At 36.5% G+C, this 24,708-nt stretch overlaps 1 protein-coding gene across 3 annotated transcripts in view; it reads right to left on the bottom strand.

The window, feature by feature from the left end:
* PLCB1 (phospholipase C beta 1) overlaps positions 1 to 24,708 on the bottom strand; it is a 706,046-nt gene that overhangs the window by 355,727 nt on the left and 325,611 nt on the right. The gene's annotated exons all lie outside the window — the stretch shown is intronic.

The following is a 24,708-nucleotide window of genomic DNA, read 5'->3' on the forward strand; positions in this document are numbered from 1 at the left end:
TAAGTGAGTCTTTATACTTCAGAAGTCCTCAAAATGTACAGATTTTGAGTGAAAAAAGCCATACCCAAAAGATGATGTACTGTGTGATTCTATTGACACGAAGTCCAAGAACAAACAGAGGTAATTTATGGTCATAGGAACTGAAGAGCAGTTGCCTTTGGAAGTAGGCAGTGGTTAGCCAGAAAAGGGCCAATGAAACTTTTGGTCTGATGTTCTATATCTTGACCTGGGGAGAACCCAAAAGGGTTTGCACATTTTTCAAGGTTCTTTGAATTATATTGTTAACATGCGTGCATTTTATTGAAGGCAATTATACCTTACTAAAGTATGATTAGCAAAAAATGCGCAGACTTCAACTTTAGTGAGGAGGCTGACACAGAGCAAACCAGTTGGGCATGGGTAGTTGGCAGAATAGTTAGACAAAGAGTTCAGTATGGTTTTATGATTTATGCAAACTCAAGTCTTCATCCCACCACCTGGTTCAAACTTTAGATATTGATTATAGTGGAAGTTGCAATAACAAGGGTGCTACCTTTAAATTAACCTATGAAGAGTTCTAAAATTCCTAAGATGAAATTCTAAAATAAACTCCTTCAAGTATTGGGCACACGAAGAACTTTTGGCAGTGTTGTCTCTGGAAATATAAAAATCAAGATTATCCACCCAGAGTTTTTTAAATGGCCCCTAAAGGAACTTTTCTTCTCACACCGTCACCTAACTGTGATTTTCTAAGTAACTTTTCTTTATGCTTGCTAGGTTTTTGAGAAAGCCTGAATTCCCTCTTGACCAAAACCTGGAACTCTAAGCAGTCAGATTTTAAAAGCAAACCATCTATTAAATAGGCTGAACCAGGCGGTCCTGACACAGAAATGCATCAAGTGATTGTTCACATTAGGGTTCAGGAAACACCCAAAAAGTAACTTGAGAACTAAGCATTCTTCAGGAGGCAATGAATGATGTCCTAACTAGTAGACTGATTTTAAGTGCCTTAAAATCATTGAGCTTCAGATGTGGCCTCTCTCTTGAAGCCCACTAGGCAAGTAAATTCACTACCCTCCTCCATACGTAGGACATGACTGCCAGGGATGAGCCTGGACCAGCAACATGGATTGAGAAAGCCTTCTTGTCCAAAAGGAGGAAAAGAAATGAAACAAAATAAAGTTTCAGTGGCTGAGAGATTTCAAATAGAGTCAAGAGGTCACTCTGGAAGTTATTTTTATGTATTATATAGATATCCCTTTTTAGTTTTTAGTGGATTAGAATTGCTAAAAGGAAACACCTGAAAATGTCAAACTATACCAGTAGCTCTGATTCTTGAAGACATCTGTATAAACGTCTATATATGGCTTTTATGGTTTGACCATGTGATTGTGAAAACCTTGTGGCTGACACTCCCTTTATCCAGTGTCTGAAAAGATGAGTAAAAAAATAAGGACAAAAAATAAATAAATAACAGGGGGAGAATAACAGACATGGGATATTTTGGGTATTCTTTTTCATTTTTATTTTTACTCATGTATTTTTTTGGATAATAAAAATGTTTAAAAATTGATTGTGTTGATGAATGCACAAAGATACGATGACATTGTGAACCACTGATGGTGATCAACCACTTTGGATGATTATATGGTATGTGAATATATCTCAATAAAGTTGCATTCAAAAATCCAAGCTTAAAAAACTCATTGAGCTAAATGAGAGTACAGACAAAGAAAATTTATTTTCCACATATGCAGTTTTCTGGGGAGAGAGCAAGACACAAATGTACTGTCTTGTAGTGACATTTGCATATGATTTTGGTGGTTGTTTCTTACAATTTCTCAGCTACACTGCAAAGTTCCTTATTAGGCCCCTAGTGTGTCTACTGCCTTTATTTACCCTATTAAAACCAGGCAATTACACAAAATGGAGCCAATGATTAGAATACATTGTGATACCTCAGAACAGTGCCCTAACTAAATCTTCAGTCATCACTGGGAGGGTGGGTACAAGGGTGAAGATGGCTTTATTATTATTGATGACGCTTTTAAATTTTGTTTTGTTTGTTCCTGCCCTTCATACTCCTCCCTAACCTGGTACACTTGTTTATTTCTACCCTTCTTTCAAATCTCAGCTCAAAGTCCCTTCTTCAGAGATTTTCCTTATCTGCTCCTCTCATTGGTTTCTCCTTACCCTCCATAGTAAATGCACTCTTGCATTATCTATTTTTTCTTCGTTATATTTATGTTTGCAACCTCCAAAGGTATATTGCTTGGCACAAGGCATTTGTGCTCAATAAATATTTACTGGACAAATATATGAATAAATGAATGAACTCTCCTTCTGAAACTGACAAGAACCTAAAATCCAACACTGTAAGAAGGACATTAACTGTTCTATCAGCAAGGAGTGGAGATGGAACCTCATGATTCCTAATCTCCACTTGCCATTTATACTCCAGTTGGTTTTCTTTCTTCAATCCTATCCTACATCCCACCTCTGGGAAAGGCTCCTGTGCGAGCTATGAGAAAGTTCTTCATTCATAAAAATATGGTATTCCTGATGTAGGAAGAGAGAAGGAGGTAAAAATTAAACTCAATATTTCTGGTTTTTAAGTCAGTGTCAGTAAATAATGCTAAGAAGTAACTGTGAAATCTAAGGGGCACAGGCCCACATTCCAGTCCAATGCAGGTTAGGAAGGGGTGGTTCTCATCTCCATATGGTCATCCAGGTTCCCTGAAAATTCCTTCCATCTTGCACCTCTGGCTCCTCTAGGTCTTGGAATCTCCATTCGTTCATCACAAGATGAGCCAGGACTAGAAGTGATACACACCACTTTTACATACATTCCATGCACCAGAGCTCGGTTCGTGGCCGTGCCTAACTGTAAGGGTGGCTGGGAAGTGCAAACTAATGTGTACCCAGGACAAGATGAGAGAATTGGAATGTTGGTGCATTTAGCTGCATCTGCTACACATGGATAACAGGAACCTCTTTCTACATTTCCTTCTACCCTAAATCAAACTAATGCCACTCAGAGAAAGGTAATGTTTTGCTGAGTGTCAGGTCTGAGTGGCTCTGCTGAAGATTATTGTATGATCAACCTGGCTTGGTTTCAGTTTCAAATGTGGACAGTGTCTCCTAGAACAACTACTTCTGATTCATACTTTCCACATTCCTGCGTCTTCAGTAGGCTCCAGGTTTACCTGATGGACTTCCTCGGTATCTTGCACCCTAGGTTACAGAGAGTTAGGGAGAAGGAATCAGACACACACAACTCTTCTACACATCCGCTGTACCTCCCCCAATACAGTATGATGCCATCTCTCTTCTAACTCTTCTTCTTCCTGCAGATTTTCTGTTTCATCCCTCAAGATTCAGGTCTAGCACCCAGCTTCTGTCTGATGGTTAAGCTCAATTCCTGTGAGAAACTGTCATACAGTAGCTCATAGGATTTATCATTTTATATTGAATGTGTCCTAGCCTGTTTGTAATTTATAATATATAAGCCTTACAAGGACTGTGAAGCCTGGGACTGTGTTGGATTCATCTGCATGTACCTCCATAACATCCTTTGACGAATGTAAATTGGTGGAATAAGTGTCCTTCCCACGACTCAACTCCATCTATCTTATCTATAACTTTTGTCACTAGACTTTTAGGGATTTGAAATCGTCACATGTGACTTGTAGTATACAGCATCAAACTGAAAAGAACAATGTATATGTGGATTACATTGCATTTCTCACTTTCTATAAAAACCTCAGCATCTTAAAAAAATAGAGCAATACCAATATTTCTAATGTGGCTAAATATAGCTATGGCTATTTGGCATGTTCCAGAAGAAAAAGAAACCTCATATTTTATAAATTGTTTTTACTTACATGTATAAAATGGGAATTGTCTCTGATAGGTTAGCACTTATTCTCCTTCACTTCCACGGAAAGATCATAACTCTCTGTTCCGTTGATGGGTTGGTCTTGTTACTTGCTTTGGCCTCATTGTGGGAAAGCAGCAAGACTTTGGGCTCAATCATATGACTGTCTGGGCCAATGGAATGTGAGTAGATGGGATGCAGCAGAGGCTTGAAATGTGCTGAGCCTGCGTGAGCTTGGCCACGGTCATGAGAAGAGCAGGTGCTTCAGAAAGGAGCCTGAGATGCATATGGAGTGGTGTCACCTCGCCTAAGCTGCCTGGTTGAGCCAAGTGGAGATTTGAACACAGTAATAATAAATGGCTGAGGGTTTAAGCCAAAGCACATCGGGTTGTTTGTGAGGTATCAACGGTTAACACAAGGAGTTCTTTATACTGTGTCTCCTTCAAAGTCATGCAAGACTAGATAGTAAATTACTTTTGATGAGGCAATAAATATTGTACGAAACTAGACTGTGGGAAGTAGAAATTGGAAAGGAAGTTCTAATTAACTACTCTCTGAGCTGGTAATATAAGTTTCTGGGCAGACTACGTGTCAATTTGAATAATTGAATAGAAAAACAGCTATATAGAAAGAGCTTGCATGTTCTGATACAAATTCAGAGTCTAGGTAATAGAAGGAAAGTTATAAGAGAGGTCAATGATTAGGTCATTGATTATTTCTAATAATTTTGTGAAGCCTGAATATATGTAGTGCCATAATTATAAACACAATTTACAGTAATGGTGTCTTCATGCTAATAGTTATTAGTTTAATAAAACTGCTGCTCTAATAAAGCAGATGCTATTAATGAAACAGCTCTCTAATTGAAGGGCTATTGTTACAGTCAGTTTAAAACAGAAAGACTAAATAACTGGTAATACTGTTCAAAGGATGGAGCTGTTCTTTCAGAGCTGGATATATTGAAGCTTCCACCACCTTCTAGACAGCAATATTTTGTGCCCTAGCTTCCAAATTTTGTCTCCCATGTGTTGTCTGTTTGTTTTGTTATTATTATAAGCTAATCAGTGTCAGTGAGCTTAAATTTCTTTTAATCTAAGATCTTATTACTCAAGCTGAAGTCCTTCGACCAACAGCATTGGCATATGGATTGAAATTTTGCAATATTAAAATTTTTTCTGCCTCTATTTAAAATAATCGTTGTTCAATCTGAAAAAAAAAAACGTTTAGGGGAATGCATGGCAAAATGCTCTCCTTTAGAAATAACCTCATTGAAGTTTAATTACCAATGTCTTTTCATGCCTCCATGATCACTTAATGGCCTAATAGAGCAATACAATATTAAGTATTCTCTTGGAAAATGGACAATTATTTCTGATCCTTCAGAAGGAAGCCTTGATGGTAGTCACCTCAATAGCTTTAATTGTCAAAGTAATTATTTTCATATCTTAAATGGCTTTTGTTTATGACAGTGTCTTTACTAGATGTTGCCATAGTTGAAACACTAAAACAGCTTTAGATTCATCAACTTACATGTATGCTCTTCATTTTCTCTTCATTGTATTTATAGGCATAGAGAAGGTTTTAGTTTGACAAATAATCATAACTGGATTTCTCTTAGAATACAAACAAAAGACAAACATCGACTTGCTTTCTCTTCCAGAATGACCAGATCTCATTGAAGAATTTTTCATTTGAATTTGTATATATTTCCAAAGCCATAGAAAATGTGTTCAAGAACTTCTAACGCATCAGCTGAAAATAATGACTTCATTTCCTAGTTGTCTTACAAGGATTGGTTTACTCTCCTATGAAATGTATTTTGGAAGCCCTGTGAAGGAAGGGCCATTGCTCTTGTGTAGCCAGGCACTGGCATGGGGACTTCTGTGATTTTCCCTCTGCAGCAGTGCAAAGACCAGTGTTTTACTGATACTGGTCAAATTTTAATATTGAACTGCTACTACTTCAGAAGGGTTAGCGGATTAAAGTGTTTGTATTGGTCTTAAAGGAAAAAAAATATAATTAAAAAAATAATATGGCTTAGGCAATGACATATATCAACAGTGAAGTACAGGGAGTGGTCATCCCTGAATACCAGTAAAAAATGAAATAAAATTCATGACTAACAGAACAACTAAGTTGGTTGCTTTTTATAAGCATCCTTCCCTGGCTATTCTTAATAATGACTGTAATAAACTACTTCTCCCAGAAAGAAAATATTTGTTGGTTTATTTCAAAACAGTTGTGGAGATACTACTGAATTTTCATTATTAGGAAGAAAGACATATTATGATCCCAATAATGGTTGATGATAATGCATTTTTTTCATGTCACATTCCTCTTAGGTTATATTTATCTCATGGCTTTAAAACAGCACATCTAATTAAAACATTTATTTTCAAGTGCTATGTTCTTGCCTTCTTTAACACTGCTGCATCAACTTCTCTACTCAATTTTATGGCATCAATCTCTTCCTTGGTAACAAATTTATAAACCTGTCCCCTGCCTCCACCTCTCTGTGAAGCAGCTCTGGCCTACCACTTAAATTTTGCAAATGTTCATCTCCCTGCATTACAAACTTGATACTTCTCTGACACGTATTGATCCTGCTTCTTGGCATGAATCTTTAGTTGGTGAATGCTTGTCTTCTAGATGGATACAGACTTACAACTTTCCCATTCTACCCTGACTATGATCCTGGTTACTGCTGACTGTGGCATGTGGAGACACGTATTTCCTAAAACTCTCACAATCCAAAAAGGGTTCAGAACTTGCTAATTCCTTTGCTCTTTGGCAGCTGTTACTTCTGATCACAGTATTGTTCCTCAGATCCTGATAGCCACCTAGCAGCCTCCAATTTATTGAAATCAACAAATTTCTACCGAGTATGAACAACATGACCATTCAAATTATTGTACAAACCATGATAATTCCGAAGATAAAGTCTTTGACTAAGAAATACTTTTTATTTTGTTATTAGAGCCACGTAATAGTTCCATCAAAGCTATTTTTAAAAATAAAAATTTAATATCTTATTAAATATGAAAATCTGTGATAAATTTTTTAAACAAATCATTTTTCAGCCAATGATTAACTGGGATGAAGGGTCCTTCGTCTAACTAACCTAAGCTTATGGAAAAATATTTCGATTAGTTGTGATCAATTAGATGGATTCTTTGAATTCTGTTTTCTTTGGCAATTCATCCTATAAATAATCAGTCAGCACATGAAAATTCATTTACAATGGACATGGTGGCCTTTTAAACACATCTATGGTCATAATTTCATTAAAGCTCTGATTTTTCCTAAGATGTGCTTTGACTAATTAAAATGTGTAATTTCCAAGTTCAATATTTATGGAGCAGTTTGGCATGTGAAAATGTGGAATTTCTATGTTCAATTTAGGGAAAACCATCACAAAGATTCATAGAGGTGATTTGACATTTGAAAATGAATGAGTTGGCTACAAAACCTTTTAATTGCCCATTGACAAAACTGGGAAAAGTCTTCTTCTTAAAAAAGGATGTTCATTTGAATTAGGTTCAAGTCAACAGACTAGAAACACGGAGTTAGAATTATTGGCAAGATTGCAATAAAATTTTTTGGGCATGGGCAGGGACCGGGAACCAAATCCGGGTCTCTGGCACAGCAGGCGAGAACTCCGCCTGCTGAGCCACCATGGCCCACTCTGTAATAAAACATTTTTAAAAACTAAGCTTTACTTTTTAAGGCCAATGATTGCTTCTAAAATTCTTGCAAACCAAAGAAAGCAACTAAAAGAAAACAGATAATTCTGCATTGGCTTGAGTGTTAAACATTAAGTCAAGTTACAAAGGAAAGTGAGAAGTAAGAAAGGAAGAAGGGACATAAACCAGGAAAATGCCCAGACCTGTCTAACCATCAGGGTTAAAATTTACATCTAAAGGAGCAAGTTAAATTCTCCAGCTACGCCATGAGTTATACCGTCAAGAAACATGGAGAACAGAGCTTTCCCAGTTGTCCATTTTGACAGAGTTCTCCAATAATAATAGCAAGTAATTTGCATGTAATCTAACCCTCCTTTAATTAAATTGTATTTCCATTCCCCCCCTTAAAGACTAACTTGTTTCTCCAAACAGATGTGACATAATTACAAGCTCCTAGAGATTGCTTCTGTATTTTCTGTATCTCTGGATTTGAGCCAAGCCACCCCCCACCCCCTTTTTAAATGCTGAAATTTCCAGCGGTCTCTTGAAGAAGATTTAATCCCACTGAGAAATTTAACAATTTCTGAGAATTATCCTTCCTAACTCTAGCAAAACAGGGTATATTTTGTGCCTTTGTTGGAGCATATCACTTGTTCACCCAGTAAAGAGAAATTTGTCACTGTAAAGATTTTAGGGGCTTTTCAATTTATTTTTGAAACAAACAAGTAAATAGATATGTAGACTCTTTTTCTGTACTCATTCTACTCTTTTCCCTCCCCTAGTGGGAGAAGGGCATAAACATTTGATTGCTGCTTTATTCACCAACTGCATTAATTCAAAATGTCTTTGGCAGGGTAACTAAAACCAATATCCATTCCCTGTACCCCAGCCCATGCTTCCCTATTAGTCACAGTGACTTGAGATGGAGCAAACTGCTGAGTCTAAAGAACATTCCCTGCCTAGTCACAGAGGAGGCAATGGATTCAAGAAAAGCAAATGATCCTGGTAGATCCATTGCCAGAGGTGCAGGAGAAAAAGCATTGCCAATGCCCCTCTTGAGGAAAAGTTTGTTTCTTTTTCACACTAAGAACTGTCCAACATCTTTCCTCTTAAGTGAACAGCTATAAAAGAGCATGCTGCCCATTTATCAACGCCACAGCGGCAATATTAGAAATGTCAGTCTTTCTTTGTCCTTTCAGTATACTTTAGGAACCAAGTATTTCAGAAGACTCTCAACTGTTCGTTGTTCTTGTTTCTGGTGACTTATAGGTTAAACTATATTTTTAGGGTTAAGTGAGAGCAAAACATATGGAAAAGAAGAGGGAAAAGAAACAAGAATACAGAAAGAAGAAAAGCTGGGACAGACGGCTGAGACATAGTCATTTTGCATCATGCAGCCTGAAAATCTAGAAGAGCCAGCCTGCAAGCCCAGTAGGTCAGGGCAGACTATGCAGCAAGCTGGTAGAACTTCTCTCCAGAGGGCGGCTTCAGGAGATGGATTAGAATCCAGCAGGCTCTCCTAGGAAGGCTCAGTAGAGGTGGCCTGGATGGACCCCACTGCCCTGGTCCTCTGCTTCCATTGCAAAGGGCTTGTCTTCAACAAGTGTGCACTGAGTGTCCACCATGCCTGAGGCCCTGTGCTGGGCACCTGGGGATGACCAAACTCCCGTACAACATACTATCTCCTCATTTGGGCTAACAGCTGAGGAGGGAGCCATTACAAAAGAAACAAGAAGTGCAGAAGTGAATTTGGAGTTAGAAACTGTGCCGAGTTATTTGGTTTAGCAGAGGGCAAAACCATTTAGTAGTGGAAAAGGCATTTTCTGTTCCAGACCATGATTGGACCTGGCTTCTGTCTGGTTTGCCCATGATAACATAGGGGTCTCTTCCTGCGCAGCTGGAAGAAAGTAAGGAGGAAAAAGGATAACTAAATATCACTCTCAGGTCTACCAAGTGGTATGTGTGGATGTGAACTGTTAGAGTATCTCAGAAATCTTCACAAGAAAACACACATTACGGACTTGGGCTGGTTGGGGAATGGAACAAAGGACAGAAGACAGGGAGAAGACCCTTCTTTACACTTCTGTCATGCTACACGAACAGTTGGTGGCACTTTTTATGCACATTTAAGAGAACTAATGCAAATGGCAAATACATGTGATGTGAGTACATCCTGTGAAGACTTAAGAAATTAAAGGAGGAGAGACAGTTATGGAGCTAGTCATTTATTGGCATACATGCCAAAAATAAAACAAGGTTATATGAATTTAAATAACAAACAAAATATCTTCAATTTTGTTGATCAGTGTAAGGAAATATGGCTCTCTGCTCTATAACCTCTTTTACCACTTAAGTGAACATCTACTACAAAGTATTTGGCATTGATTCTGTATAGTCTTCTAACTTCCTAATGGAAACAATATATATAGATATTTGTCTTCCTGAAATGTAATTCCTATTCAAGCTTTATTTAATATATGCTTTGGTGTTCAAAGATCCAGACGACTATATAAGAAGGCATCTTTTCATGAAAAGCATAAAAGAAAGAATCAGGAGCATACTATGAAGAAACAATACTTGAATTATCTCAGAATTATTGTGTGTGTGTGTGTGTGTTTTCTTGGCCCTAACTTGAAGTATTCCAGGAGTAAGTACTTAAACTGTTACCATTCTTACTCTCTAGGGAGTCCATAGTAATTGAATGTAAAGTAGTTATTCTCTGAATGAAAATTGCATATTGGTTCACAATTAGACAAACAGATATCTTGGCATGAGGATAGACTCCAAAAGACTTGGCTATATCATTCCATCAGTAAAATGGGTTATAGTTTTCCATGAATTTGCAACCTTGACAAGTGATTCAGGGAAGATGTGAAGATAATCTGGTCAATTTTTATATGGCATATACTCAGAGAAACAAAGGGCTAGAAAGTTTGCTTCCCCAGTGACCCCTGATGCACTCGGTACCCCTCCCACCACCACCTTGTGAAAACGTCTGGGCTCAACTGCAGGAGCATGAGACACCACATCGAGAAGGAACAAGTCATCTCTGACGGGGCAGCTCACAGCACACCATACGGTACTCCATCTAAGGTAAGCTGAGCCTAACTTAGAGCAGCAGAACCATCCAGCTGTGCCTGGTCCAAATCGCAGCCCACAAAACATGACCTACTAAAGGGTTGTCTTAAGTTACTAAGTTTAGTGGTCATTTGTTATGCAGAAAAAGCCAACTGACACACTATCCATGGGTTAATTTCTATTAGAGCATGACGTTTTCTTTAAACCATCATCTTTAGAGTATGCTTCTTCCTCAAGTTAAGTAATATCCATGAGGGTAGGGACTCTTGGCTACCGCATTTTAGTTTACCACTGTACATCAAGCTATTAGGAGAGTTCACACTTATTAGCTGCCCAATGAATATATGCAGAATGAATACGTGAAACTGCATCATGGATTTATTCTGAAAATTATATAAAATAATGCATATACAATGCCTATTTCAATTATTGGCATATAATTGACCATAGTAATAGATTTTCATTGCTGTCATTACTATGTTCCTAAAAAATAGTGACCAAGGAATAAGAAGGCCTTCAGAAAGTCTTGTTGTATAAAAAAAAAAAGACAACCTGAAGTATTTGTGAGAAATAAAATTATGCACTCAAGAAGCAAATTAATACGGAGATTACGAGAAACATTCCTTAATGAATAAGGTGAAGTTTCTGTAGTTAATGAGCCTGCGCATTAGGTATTAACAGATTTAAAGAATTCATGAGGAATTCTGATATACTATCCATAATTTATTCATTCAAAACCCTATTCTGTACCCTTATCTAGAAAAAAATCTTATTAAGCTTAATGTATTTTGTTCATTCACAGAGATAATCATCTTTCATCATCAGTAAGTCAAAGTAATGCTTTGGATCTATACAAAAAATCTAAAACTATAATCCAGAAGCCATAACTTATCCATTTCAAAGTCAAATGCATGGTTAGATCTTCTATAATTAATTGACCTGTAACTGTTGTGAACAGCCTTCACAAACTAAAAGATATTTGTCTTGTTTTACAGAAAATGCCAAGGATGAGATGGGTAATTTGGACAGCAATTTTCTACTCAAAACACATTTAATAATTGTTGGCAGAACCGTATTCAAAATATTATCTTCTGAATTACTTTCCAAAATTACTTTTAGACAGACAGTATTTCCCTAAATCTCCACATAACATTTTAAAGGTCAGTTACAAACATCAGATTTCAAAAATTCAACAATGCATTAAAAAAAATTAAAAAATCCAAACATATTGCTATGAATTTATTGGGCAGCAGTTATATACCTAATTGCATACATGCAATGAGATATAGATTTGATTTATACTTTCAAAAAAAATACATAAATAAGCTTAAATAAAAAATTGTTTAAACTTTTTCTCCAAACAATTAACATTATTAGCACACCTAATTTATAATTATCAGACTTGCATATATTATATATGACATTTACTGCAGTCACAGTCTTCAAATCAAATAATCGATTTAATGTTAACCAAAACTGATTTTAAAATAAAGTTTTTATAACATGTAGGCGTCTAATGAAGTCAAAGTAGTTCATATCCAATACACAGAGCCCTCTTATAGGATGGCTTTTATTTATGCAAGTCTTTTGACTTATTTGGCTCAGTTCTTCCAACCATAAAATGAGAAAATTATACCTTAGTGTTTATTCTAACAATGATCAAGAAGGCTAATATTTATAGCATCAATAGAAATATGAGGGTTTTGGTACTAGATTTAACATTGAAAAAATACTGTAGTTTGTGGAATAGAGGTCAATTTGATTCAAGTATTAACTTAGGTCTGCTCTGCCAGTTTTTTCCTGACCTGATTTCTAAGTTACGCTAATAGTAGATAGCACTTAAGAACCTTCTTAACCAAGCCATGCCAAAATCTAACCTGGGAAGAAAATCTACCTGCACCAGGAGACTTTAAGGTGGGACCTATTGGCCATGCCCATCACCATTTCTTAAGAGACCCACTAGAGAGAGAGAACTGAGAAATCTCTAATTATTAATCATTGCAAAGTAGAGATGCACATGAATTACCCTATATTTTAGAGAGTGAATTCTCTTTAGATATTATAAGTTTGGGACATGTCTTTGCTCCAGTATAAAACAGACGCCTTTCATTCATTCACACTGAGCATTTATTATGTGCCAGGAACAACACTAGGCTTTGAGGATAAAAGAGAAAATAAAAAGGCAAAGCCTATGCTCTGTTTGGGCTTACATCCTTCAGAAGGCAGGCAGAACACAAGGAGAAAAGCCTAAAGGATACATAAGATAATCAGATAAGTGTTCTGAATAAAACAAAACATGATACCCTGAGAATGGATTTGGGGGAAGAATCCTATATTACTTTAAATAGGGAAATAAGAGAGGGGGCTCCCAGGAGGTGACAACTGAGCTGAGTTGGGAAGTTCTGGAAAAATCGCAGAGAAAATGAAGTAACAAGTACAAATGTCCTGAGTTGAGAAAAAGGGTTGAGTATTGAGTATGCCAGTGGGGTGATTAAATAAGAAGGAGCAGAGTTGTCAGGAGGGCAATTAAATGAGAAAGGTAGGTAAAGCTAGGTCAAGTAGAGCCAGAAGTATTGTAAGATTACTAAATTAAATTGATATTTGTCCTGTTCCAACACCAGCTGAACTGAAAGTGCAGGCTCTGAAGCCATTATGTCCAAGTTCGCATTTTGACCCCACACTCACTGACTGTAGAACCCTGGTTTTAATCTCTCAAAGCCTTTGCTTCCTTAAGTGTAAAACAAAAGTAATGATAACACTTACTCCACAGGATTATATGAGGTTTGAATGAGTTTATACAAGCGAAGGGCTTAAAATGCGACTAGCTACATTAAGTGCCCAGTAAATGTATACGCTATCCGTTCAATGTTGTTGCAATTCTCTTGCTCATGGTTTCATCTCTTTTCTCTGTAAAATTTTCAGAAAAAAGATCAGACATAGATCTCCGAGTATGAAAAAAAAAAAAGCTTCAGAGAAAAGAATTACAGAACTTTTTTGTGTAATAAGAAGTGGGAATATGCACACAAGGTGAGTATTCTGACACATTTTAAAAACACACAGCTGAGCAAAGTCCATTTTCTTTCCTCTTTGAGCTCTGAAAGTACTGCATTTCCTCTGGAAGTCTGCTTTTTTTTTTCTGATTAAAGAGCATGCTAGCTTCTGAAATGAAAGAAAATGTTCACATATTTAGAATACAATATTGTTTAAAATATTGTAATGAATGGAGGAATTTTTTTCCACTACAGCAATGTAAGACATATCTTGTCCAGAATATGTTCCTATATAATCAAAGTACAGTTTTATCACCAGTTACCATCAAAGTGAGAAAAGAAAGGGTGTCCTTGATGGACCAGAAACTTTGAGAAATTACTGAAAGATGGGTGATATATAGGGTAGAAATGAACTTTATTTTATCTGAGCTGTTTGAACTCTCTACCGTGACAATGCTATCACTTTTGTCCCTATGTAATTAAAATTACTAAAGAAATGAACAGAATAAAATGTACACAACATACACTCTGCTTTGTAGAAATTGAGGCACAGAGATAAATTTCTGTATTCAAATCTAAGTCAATGTAAGAAAAATATACCTTTTCGAATATTCAGGCATAGGTTTAATCCTGTTTTTCACTCCAACAGAGGATATTCTTACTTATTGACTGATGTCTACATTACCAGTAAGTCCAGGTGAAATGTATCCTTTTTTCCCTGTTTTATCATATTGAAACTATATTCTGCTAAATCATTCCCAAACTTAGTACCGGAGGAAATATGACTCAAAGAAAACAAACACTTCCTGCTTTAATATTTAGCAATTTATGTAATTTTTTCAAAAGTTAAGAAAGGAAAAGAGTCTTAATTATGCCAAACATTTCCTTAAAACTTTCTTTGATGTAAATTTACAAAAAATCTGTCTGAACAACATCACAGAATCCATTTGGAAGATGCAATTTTAACTATTCAGAGTACAAAAAAGTGAGTGACTCACACGTACAAATAAGCTCCTTACAAATAAGAAAGGTTATTTTCATGTTTCTGTTGCCTACATAGCAGAACTCTATGAAAGTCAAAAGGAAGTGAGTAACTTCAATTTGTTCTTTAGCAAAGGGAAAGGAGCTAGTTGGAAAAAAACATTGGTAGAGCAACCATTAATCATAAAATGAACAGGTTTGCTAGTAAACGTAGTAGCTTAGATACAATGCAGAATTAGGAGACGGCTTTCTTAGCTCACCACACCATGAACCATACACTAATTCCTAAATCAATCAAGTTACTTGTGCTTCCAGGCAAACTGGACTAACAGGGACCAGAACTACCCTTCTGTCTGAAACAACCATGAGAACATCAACAAAAGATCCAAAATACATTAAACAACAGTTCACAAGACCTAGAACATCAAATGATAAAGGACAATGAGCCCGTAGAGATGATAAAGAAATGGGGTGAGCTCCATGGTTAGTCCAGCCTATTGCCTTAGAGAGTCGGCAGCCATTGTGTAGGAAGGAGAGATCCAGGCAAATCCCATGATTCCCTGACTTGAGGAGATGGAGCTGAGAGTACACACTGATGAAGGCAGCTGGTGTTCACAGGAAAGAACACTGGAGCAGAGAGCCATAGAGAGCTCCCACTGAGTATGCTCCTGAGGACTGATCAGGCTAGGCATGGAAGGAAACTCACAGGTGAAAGAAAGGATTACAGATGAGGATTAGAGGTCACAATGGCCAGCACTCTTATAAGGTTTGAATGTGACCCATTCCCATCAGCCAGACTGGGAAAGTTCATGGGTCATGGGGCACTGGATAGAGGACACAGAAGGATTTTGTCTCAGAAGAGGGAAATAATTGGCTGTGGACTGAGCACAACCCTGGCCCTATCTCTAAAGAATCTTAAAAGCAAAACCCAGAAGGACCAAACTATTTCTAAGTAACTTAACTGCACTCCAGAATAAAGCTCAAAGAATATTTAGTGCAATAGAAAATACCCAACATCTAACAATGTGAAATTCACAATGGATGATCATCCAATAAAAAAATGTTCAAATAAGCAGAAAAACACAACAGATAATGATAAGATTATTGACCAGTCAAAACTGGCCCAGAACTCATACAGATTTTATAATTAAAATATAAGTACATAAAAAATATTATTATATTTCACATGTCAAAAAGCTAAGCAGAATCATGGAAAATATTTTTTAGAAGTTCCAAATCAAACTTCTAGAAATAATTACAATGTGTAAGATGGAATATGTACTGTATAGACTAATGGGAGCTTTAGACATCAGAGAAGAAAAGATGAGTGAGCTCAACAGAATACGTAGCAATCGAAACTATCCAAAATGCAACACAGAAAGAAAAGAAACAAAAAAACAGACAGAGGATGAGTAAGCTGGGAGACCCTTTCGAGAGGTCTAATATAAAAGTAATTGGTGTCCTGAACAAAGGATTTGGCAGAAAAGAAAAATTAAGTAAATAATGTTTGAAAAATTCCAAAATTAGCTCTTAGGAAATCATAGACCCACTTATCCAAGAATCTTGATGAAACCCATGTACAAGGCACATGAGGGAAACTACACCAAGGCACATCATAATCAAATTGTTCAAAACCACTATAGAGAGAAAATCGGAAAAGAAACCAGAGAAAAAGAAACACTGTGAACAAACAGAGAAGAAGAAACACTCACTAAAAAGATCACTAATCTTTTCTTCAGGGATCTCTAAATCTTCCATTATGTACTAGCAACAAATAAGGAGAAACTGAAATAAACAGAATAGCACAAATATTATGAAATATTTAGGGATACATTTTTTAAAATGTAAAAAATGTGCACTGAAGACTGCTGAAAAAATCATAGAAATAAATAAATGGAAAGGAATACAGTATTCATGGGTCAGATGATTCAATACTTGTATGATAGGCAGTTTCTTCAATTTTGTATCTCTGCTCAACACAATCCCAATCAAAATCCAAAATTCTTTGTAGAAATTGACAAACTGATTCTAAAACACATATGGGTTCTGAGAAGAATCTATAAAAGTCAAAACAACTTTGAAAAAAATAAACATGCAAGACTAAAATTAGTTGATTTTAAGACATTTTATAAAGCTACATAAATCACTGCAGTGTGGTATTAGCATAAAGAAAGACTAACAGTTCAGTGGAACAGAAGAGAGTTCTGAAATATATGCACATATATGGAAAACTGAATTTCAACAGAAGGAAAAGACATTTCAATGGAGGAAGGGTAGTCTTTTTAACAAAGGATGCTGGAATAACTGGATATCTATCAACAAAATACATACACACACGCACAAACAATTTCAATCCATATATCACAGTATATGCAAAAATTAACTCAAATCATAAACCTAAGTATAAAATCTAAACTGAAAAGTAAATTGTAAAAGAAAACAGAAAAAAAATATTCGTATTAGGCAAATATTTATATATACAACACCAAAAGCACAATCTATTATAAAAACCAAATTGATCACTGGATTTCATAAAAGTTAAATTCTTCTGCTCTTAGAAAGACAACGTTAAGAGAATAAAAAGACAAGCCACAGACTTGGAGAAAATATTTGCATATCACATATCTAAAAAAGGACTTGTATCCAGAATATATACATACTTTAAAAAACATAAAATCTCAGAAAGTAAGAAAATAAACTATCCTTCAAAAATTGGCAAAATATTTGAACAGACACTTTAGTGAAGAACATATCTGAGTGGCAAACAAGTACAAGAAAACGTGCCACATCATTAGTCACTAGGGAAATACCAATTAAACATAACAAAATACCACTATCGATCTATTAAAATGGCTAAAATTTAAAAGCTTGCTTCGTACCAAGTTATGGTGAGGATGGAGTACAACTGGAACTCCCATAAACTGCTGATGCGCATGTAAACCATAAAAACACTTCACAATCATCAGTTCTTAAAATGCTAAAATACACCTGCCATTTGATTCAGCCACACTACCCCTAGGTATTTACCCAGAAAAAAATGAAAATAAATGTCCTTACAAAGACTTGCACACAAATGTTCATAGCAATTTTATTTGTAATAGCCATAAGCTAGAAACAACCCTGGGAGACCTGAGACTACCATGAACCAGCCAAAATTTGTGTTGCTTCCATGAACTGGACCCAGTTGATTTCTGGAGGTAGTTTTGATTTTTATGAATTGCTTGACCCAAATCAGAACTTGTTACAACACAAACATTTTGAAAAATCTACTAAACCAAAGATGCCTTTCAGACTTTAAGAGTTGGGTAGAGAGAAGGGAAAAGGGGGAAAGGCATGCAGCCAAGTTAGGTTTATCACAAAATGATCAGTTGTATGAAGACTCAGAGATATTCTCATTCATAATGAATGTTTATCTCTCTAGGTCATTTAGTGGAAATATTTTAGGTATGCAATATCCATCTTTAATAAGAAAAAAAAAATAGTATTCCTCTCCTAACGATGCTTTCCTCTGAATTCCCTAAGTGCTTGGCTCAATGCACTACTAGAGCTGTATCTTGCATTCTGCAATGTATTGACAGGATGGTGCACAGATATTTCCTTATAGGTTTTCTGCATGTCTGAGCTCATCCTTACAGCCCCACCCCCAATATCCCAAGCACAATATACTGTGGTAACCTTGGGAAAAGGATCCGATTTTTTTAATATTCTTTGGGAACCAAGCCCCTAGCAGAATTGCACATACTTTTAATATACAACATTAAATCATTTAATGTTGTATATTCTGCTTATCAGTACCACATTGAAATGAGGTATTTTATTTGAGAAAGTGTTTCCTAATCTCCGCTTGTGTTAACATTCCACTGACGAGATTAAACAGGCCCAGGAAACTTTGCTTTGCTATATTTTTCTGTAATATAGGTTATAAATTAAATGCTGATCCCTATGCTAGAATCCCAAGACAAAGTTATTAAATCTAGGAAATTTATGAAGATTTCACTGATTTACTCTATTTTGGAGTTTGTGACTGTGTTGAATGGCAAAAAATGTAGTTGCCAATTGCAGTTTGATAAACTTTGATAATATACCACAAAGATACAACAGAAAAAATTCTAAAAATGCCCATTTTGTAGTTCACAGGGCAATTAAATTTTAAATCATCTGTGTGGGTCTAGGAACATAAATTCCAGTCACTGCTGAAGAGAAATTTTACTTACCTGACAATGATAAGGTCAAGTACTCAGCACCGCAGGTCTTTTCAAACAGGCTCCTTTCAATTCAGAAGTAGCCCTGATATATGCGGAGGTCTAATGCTACCATGTTAGTTCTTTGACCTGAATTGGGCTTACTGGTGTCAAAGGATTCTTCTGCCTGTGATTTATTGAGGGAAGGCTCTTGAAAGAAACCTGTAAGAGGGTGAGTGAAGCAGAAGGGAGCAGGGGAAGAAGGTAGGCAAAGATCTGGGATCTAGATCAGCCTGATCTTAGGGAGCTTGGAGCAATGGTTCCCCATTGGGACAAGGAAGCTGTACTTACACACCCTCAAATATATCAGTCATCGTCTATAGGGTGAACCTGAGGAGAAGGGTGAGCATAACATATCCTACCAGGATCTACAGGGTAGGAGCAGGGTGAGGTTGTGCAGCATTGGCAACCCATGCCCACAACAGCTGAGGGCTTGGCACACCAACCTACAAAAAAAGCATGCAGGTGGAGCACCAACCCAGTGTATACCACCATCTTCGGGCAGACCTCTGAAGTGGATCCTCTTATTGATCATCTCATTGAAGTTTCTTTTATCTACATAGACCTGGGGTGGCTGCAGAATGTTTCTGAGGAGCTTGGGAACAGGGTGGAGAGTTCTAGAAGTTCCATACATACCCTCCCTGTTTGACAAAAGCCATTTAAGAAAGATTTAGTGACTTTTTTGGTATGGACAGATCTCAGCCATCCCAGGACAAAAAGAGGGCAGGCAAACTCCTATTGCAAAACAGTTTCTGAAAATGCTTCTAAACCTGGATTATTACCAAAGAGTAACTTATTGCAAGGTAAGAGCTCTTTGCCTGGATGAGCCCCAGTGAGAGTATATGGAGTGATTTCTCTGCCCTCCAGAAATGCTGGAACATGGCTTGGAAAGCTTTGTTCCATACTTCCAGAAAGCCAACCAAGTGTGTCTAAACCAATACACAAAGAGAAAAACAAAACAGAACAAAACAAAAGTGTTGTGTATCACCTAGTTTGTAAATTCTTTTTTTTTGTTCCCCCATTATTTATTTTTATTCCATATGTTCTACTCATCTGTTGATACAGTAGATAAAAGGAGCATCAGACACAAGGTTTTCACAATCACACAGTCACATTGTGAAAGCTATATCATTATACAATCATCTTCAAAAAACAGGGCTACTGGAACACAGCTCTACATTTTCTGGCAGTTCCCTCCAGCCTCTCCATTACATCTTGACTAACAAGATGATATCTACTTAATGCGTAAGAATAATCTCCAGGATAACTTCTCGACTCTATTTGGAATCTCTCAGCCATTGACACTTTGTCTCATTTCACTCTTCCCCCTTTTCATCGAGAAGGTTTTCTCAATCCCTTGATGCTGAGTCTCAGCTCATTCTAGGGTTTTTCTTGATCTCTTGATGCTGAGTCTCAGCTCATTCTAGGATTTCTGTCCCACGTTGCCAGAAGGTCCACACCTCTGGGAGTCATGTCCCGTGTAGACAGGGGAAGGGTGGTGAGTTTGCTTGTTGTGTTGGCTGGAGAGAGAGGCCACATCTGAGCAACAAAAGAGGTTCTCTTGGGGGTGACCCTTAGGCCTAATTTTAAGTAGGCTTGACTATTCTTTGTGGGGTTAAGTTTCATATGAACAAATCCCAAGACTGGGGGCTCAGCCTATTGCTTTGGTTGGCCACACTGCTTGTGAGAATATCAAGAATTCAACTTGGGGAAGTTGAATTTTCCCCCTTTCTCAGCATTCCCCAAAGGGAACTTTGCAGATACTTTTTTATTCACTGTTCAAATCACTCTGGGATTTATGGGGGCATCACTCTGGACAAACAACAAAATCTCATGTCCTACTCAAGTTTCCACATACTTATGGTATTCAATTAAGCTGTCTACATAAGTTATCTTAGGAAATTAGTTTGCAAATTCTTGATCCAACTCAGGATTTATTCACAAAACCTCTCCAATATGTCTTGCAGAAGTACTTTATTTAAATGTAAAATACATATAGAAGAAATTGGAAGCAAAAATAGACTGAGAATAGCAAGGATTTCATCTTCTAAATGCCCTTGGCAACTGGATTAGACTATGTAAGCATGTGTACACATAACCACATGATGCTTACTGTGTAATATGAAAAGGAAGAAATATTAGGAATCATTTATGAAAATAAAGCAGTCAAATTGTTCATTTTTCTGTCAAGGTTTTGATCTCTGTGTATCCAAAAAGATTTCTTTCCACAGTGGAGTTTAAAACACTAGACCTCACAAAATGCTGTGTCTCTTGTTGCCTGCATTTAGTCTTGATCGGGGTCAATGACATACTTCTATCAAATCAGAAATGCAAGAGTGCTGAGAAGGCGCTTTCATCAACAATGCCAGTAAACAAGGACATCTTCTATTTTGTAAAAAGAGAGACTGTGTGGGCAGGCCACAGTGGCTCAGCAGGCATGCCATGCTGGAGACCCGGGTTCGAGTCCTGGTGCCTGCCCGTGCAAAAAAAAAACCCAACACATTATTAAAAAAAGAGAGAGAGAGAGAGAGACTGTGGAAGTGTCAGCAACTCTTAAGACATCTTTAGAATAAAAGCACTTGGGAGAAAAAAATAATAGCAGATGATACAAATAAAAAATACCTTTAATCCATGCTTCATATTTTATCTTTCTGAATCTCAACATTTTCCCCAACTTTAAAGTCTACATTTGAAAGGTAACTGTGGCATTTGACAAATTCAGACATCTGAACTGGTTCAAATCACAGATTTCTGAGGAACTCAGTCAATTGGAGTATGCCTTTTTCTCTACTTCATCTATCCTGGATGGATGGATTATTTCTCATTAGTGGACCAGGACAGCTTGATCAGTTCATCACATTTCTGGCGATGGCTAAATTATATAGTTAGAATATTAATGCTTAGATTTTTCCACAGTTGCAGCAGTGAGATTCATTCATCCTCCCAACAGATATTGAACATACATTATATGCCAGATGTTAGTTTACACTCTGGAGATATACAGTGAAGAAAATAAGGGTCTTAATTTTATGGGACTTACATTTCATTGATTTGTTCAGAACGGGTAGGGCATGTTGTTAAATTATGTAACAAACCTTCTGTGTTCCTAGAAAACCAGCAGAACCTCAAAATAATGCGTATATAGACACCATTAGGCTGGCTCTTTTATTCATTCATATGGAGAACAGAAGAGTCACTGTCATTATCCATCAAAAAAGGATCTCTAAATATGGCACTATGGACAAACTTCAGGAATAAAAGCTTATAGCTCCTTTAATATTTTAGATGAAAGATTTTTGATAAGACTGCAATAAATAGTCTAATAGTCTTTCAAGCCATCATGGCACAAGCTTGAACAGCCAATTAGAATAAGTTATTCCAGTTGCTTATGACTTACTTTAGAAAGAACTGTATATCTTTCAAGGGCATGCATAGTTTATTCTGTTAAAGTGAATAATAAATTATTTTGCTCTCATATTTTACAATAGCTGATGGAGAAGCAGGATATAAAAGGTTTGGGATAATACAGAGAAGCCAGCTAGAGAAGATGGATTTCTTAGTGATAATATTTATAAATTGAGCTTGAACAATGAAGGTTTTTACCTGATTTGGCACCTGTTCCATAGTGAGTCAGATTACACTGACACTTCCTAAATCACGTCATATGTCCTCATTTAACAAAGCCAACTGCATCACAAAATAGCATTATGCCACTTTAACCTAACTAGTAGACATTTGGAAAAGGCACTTACAACAGCTATTTTTACGAAATAAATAAAAGTACATGGAAACTTCTCATAAATGTCTACCTGTAATTGCACTTTCAGTGGAAACAATGACTGTTTTGGTCCCACCCGTCTGAACAGTCCTCCTCAGTTCATCCAATCTTATTTTTAATCTCAAAACTACACAAACTTCTGCCAGTTACACAACCATTATTACTCAACATAAAGAACAAAACAACACACCTTACAAGTCATGTAAAGTCAAAGGCGAGAGAAGTACAAAAGTGATGTGATGAGTCAGGTACGTAATAGGGAATTCAAGAGAGCTCTAAATTATGCTCTTGACGAAAGAACTGAAGTATCAACAACAAAATTCAAAACAAAATAACTCCCCCTTATTGATGACCAATTTGATAAGGGTTTAAAGTGTAAGAAAAGTTAACTAATTTTCAATTAGCTAAAATGCAATGGCTTGGGAAAACCAACTCTAATAGAACATTCTGTTGAACTAAAAGTATCCTGCAAGTTCACAATAGGAGATTTGTTCAAGTGTGTGAAAACTCTGAGATTGCAAGTTTAAAGTACAGTATGGAACTGGTGAGAACAGAAAAAAATGTCAGCAACAATAGCATTTCCATAGGCCTGGAAATGCTTGAAATGTTTTATTTTCAGTATAAAATGCTCCAGAGATTCTTATGCCTACACTGGAACTAATTTTTCTAACACTACCACGTTTGTTTTTCCACTTGACATAAACTACAAGAGCATGGATCCTTTCTTATAACTTTGGTTTTTGCTGAGCTCAATTATATTATTTCTAACTCCACCATGTTTGTTTTTCCACTTGACACTTATAATGTAAACATTGAGCACATTGACATTTATATTCTATTCATTAAAGTTTAATTTCTATATTTTTTCCTAAAAACAATATAACATATATTCTTCACTTTTATAAAACAATTCCTTACACAGTTACTTTAAGAAATGTTCCATTGCTAACAGAAGTTGAAACATTATTTTGTCATTTTAGTTTTTCCCTATTACAGATTTAAATTAAAATGAATTCATATTAAATATGGGATTAATTACCCTGCCTATGATATTTTATATACATTTGCAAAATAGTAAGAAACAAAAATTTCTAAGACTAATTTTCAAAACACTTCTAAATCATTTCACATATTCTAGGGCTTATGGCATATAATCAATATTTCATGATGTTAATAGACTTTTCAACTTTTGCTGTTGACTTTGTGGACTGAAAAAAGCCCAAAAAGATCAAAACCAACAACATTCCAAACACCACCATATAAACATTTATCCAAAGCAAAACTTGGAAGTGCTCTGAAGTCCACCCTCAAAGACAATTAACCTGTAAAACTTCTTGAGCTTTCAGAAAAAGTTTGGAACCTGCTCTGGTTTGAAGTTGTTATATACCTCAGAAAAGGCCAAGTTCTTTTAATCCATTCCTAGGGTGCAGACCTACTGTGGGTGGGACTTTTTGATTAGGTTATTTCCACTGAAATGTGACCCACCCAATGCAAGGTGGGTCTTTAATCTTTTACTGGAGTCCTTTATGAGGATAAAGTCAGAAAAAGCCCAAAAAGCTCAGAGAGAAACACCCAGAGAAAGCTGATATAGAAAAGCCCAGGAGGAGCTAAAAGAGGATGCACAAATGCTCAGAGAGGAAGCCACTGGAATCAGAAGCTGACAGCAATAGAGCCCACGAGTGAAGGACCAACAGAGGTACGCCATGTGCCTTCCCATGTGACAGAGGTGTCCCAGATATCATCTTGGTGATGACTTAATTGGAATATTTTCATGGCCAGGAACTATAAATTGTAAGTTAATAAATCCCCATTGTAAAAGGCCATCTATTTCTGGCATATTGCATTTTGGCAGCTTTAGCAACCAAAACAAAAGCTTTTAGCAATAATATAATTGAGTGCAGCAAAAACCAAAGTTATAAGAAAGGATCCATGCTCTCGTAGTTTATGAGCAGCAAATCGACTAAAATATTTTTTTAAAATCATCTGGCCCAGGCCTGTCTCCTCCTAAATCTGTGAGGTTAAACCAGGATGCCACAAGGCCATGTTTATTGACTACCCCTGTGGCAGAAGGTCAGGGAATCCTTGACTCTTTGCCCATGGA

The sequence above is a fragment of the Tamandua tetradactyla genome, chromosome 1 (assembly GCF_023851605.1).
Source record: "Tamandua tetradactyla isolate mTamTet1 chromosome 1, mTamTet1.pri, whole genome shotgun sequence".
Classification (NCBI taxonomy): Eukaryota; Metazoa; Chordata; class Mammalia; order Pilosa; family Myrmecophagidae; genus Tamandua; species Tamandua tetradactyla.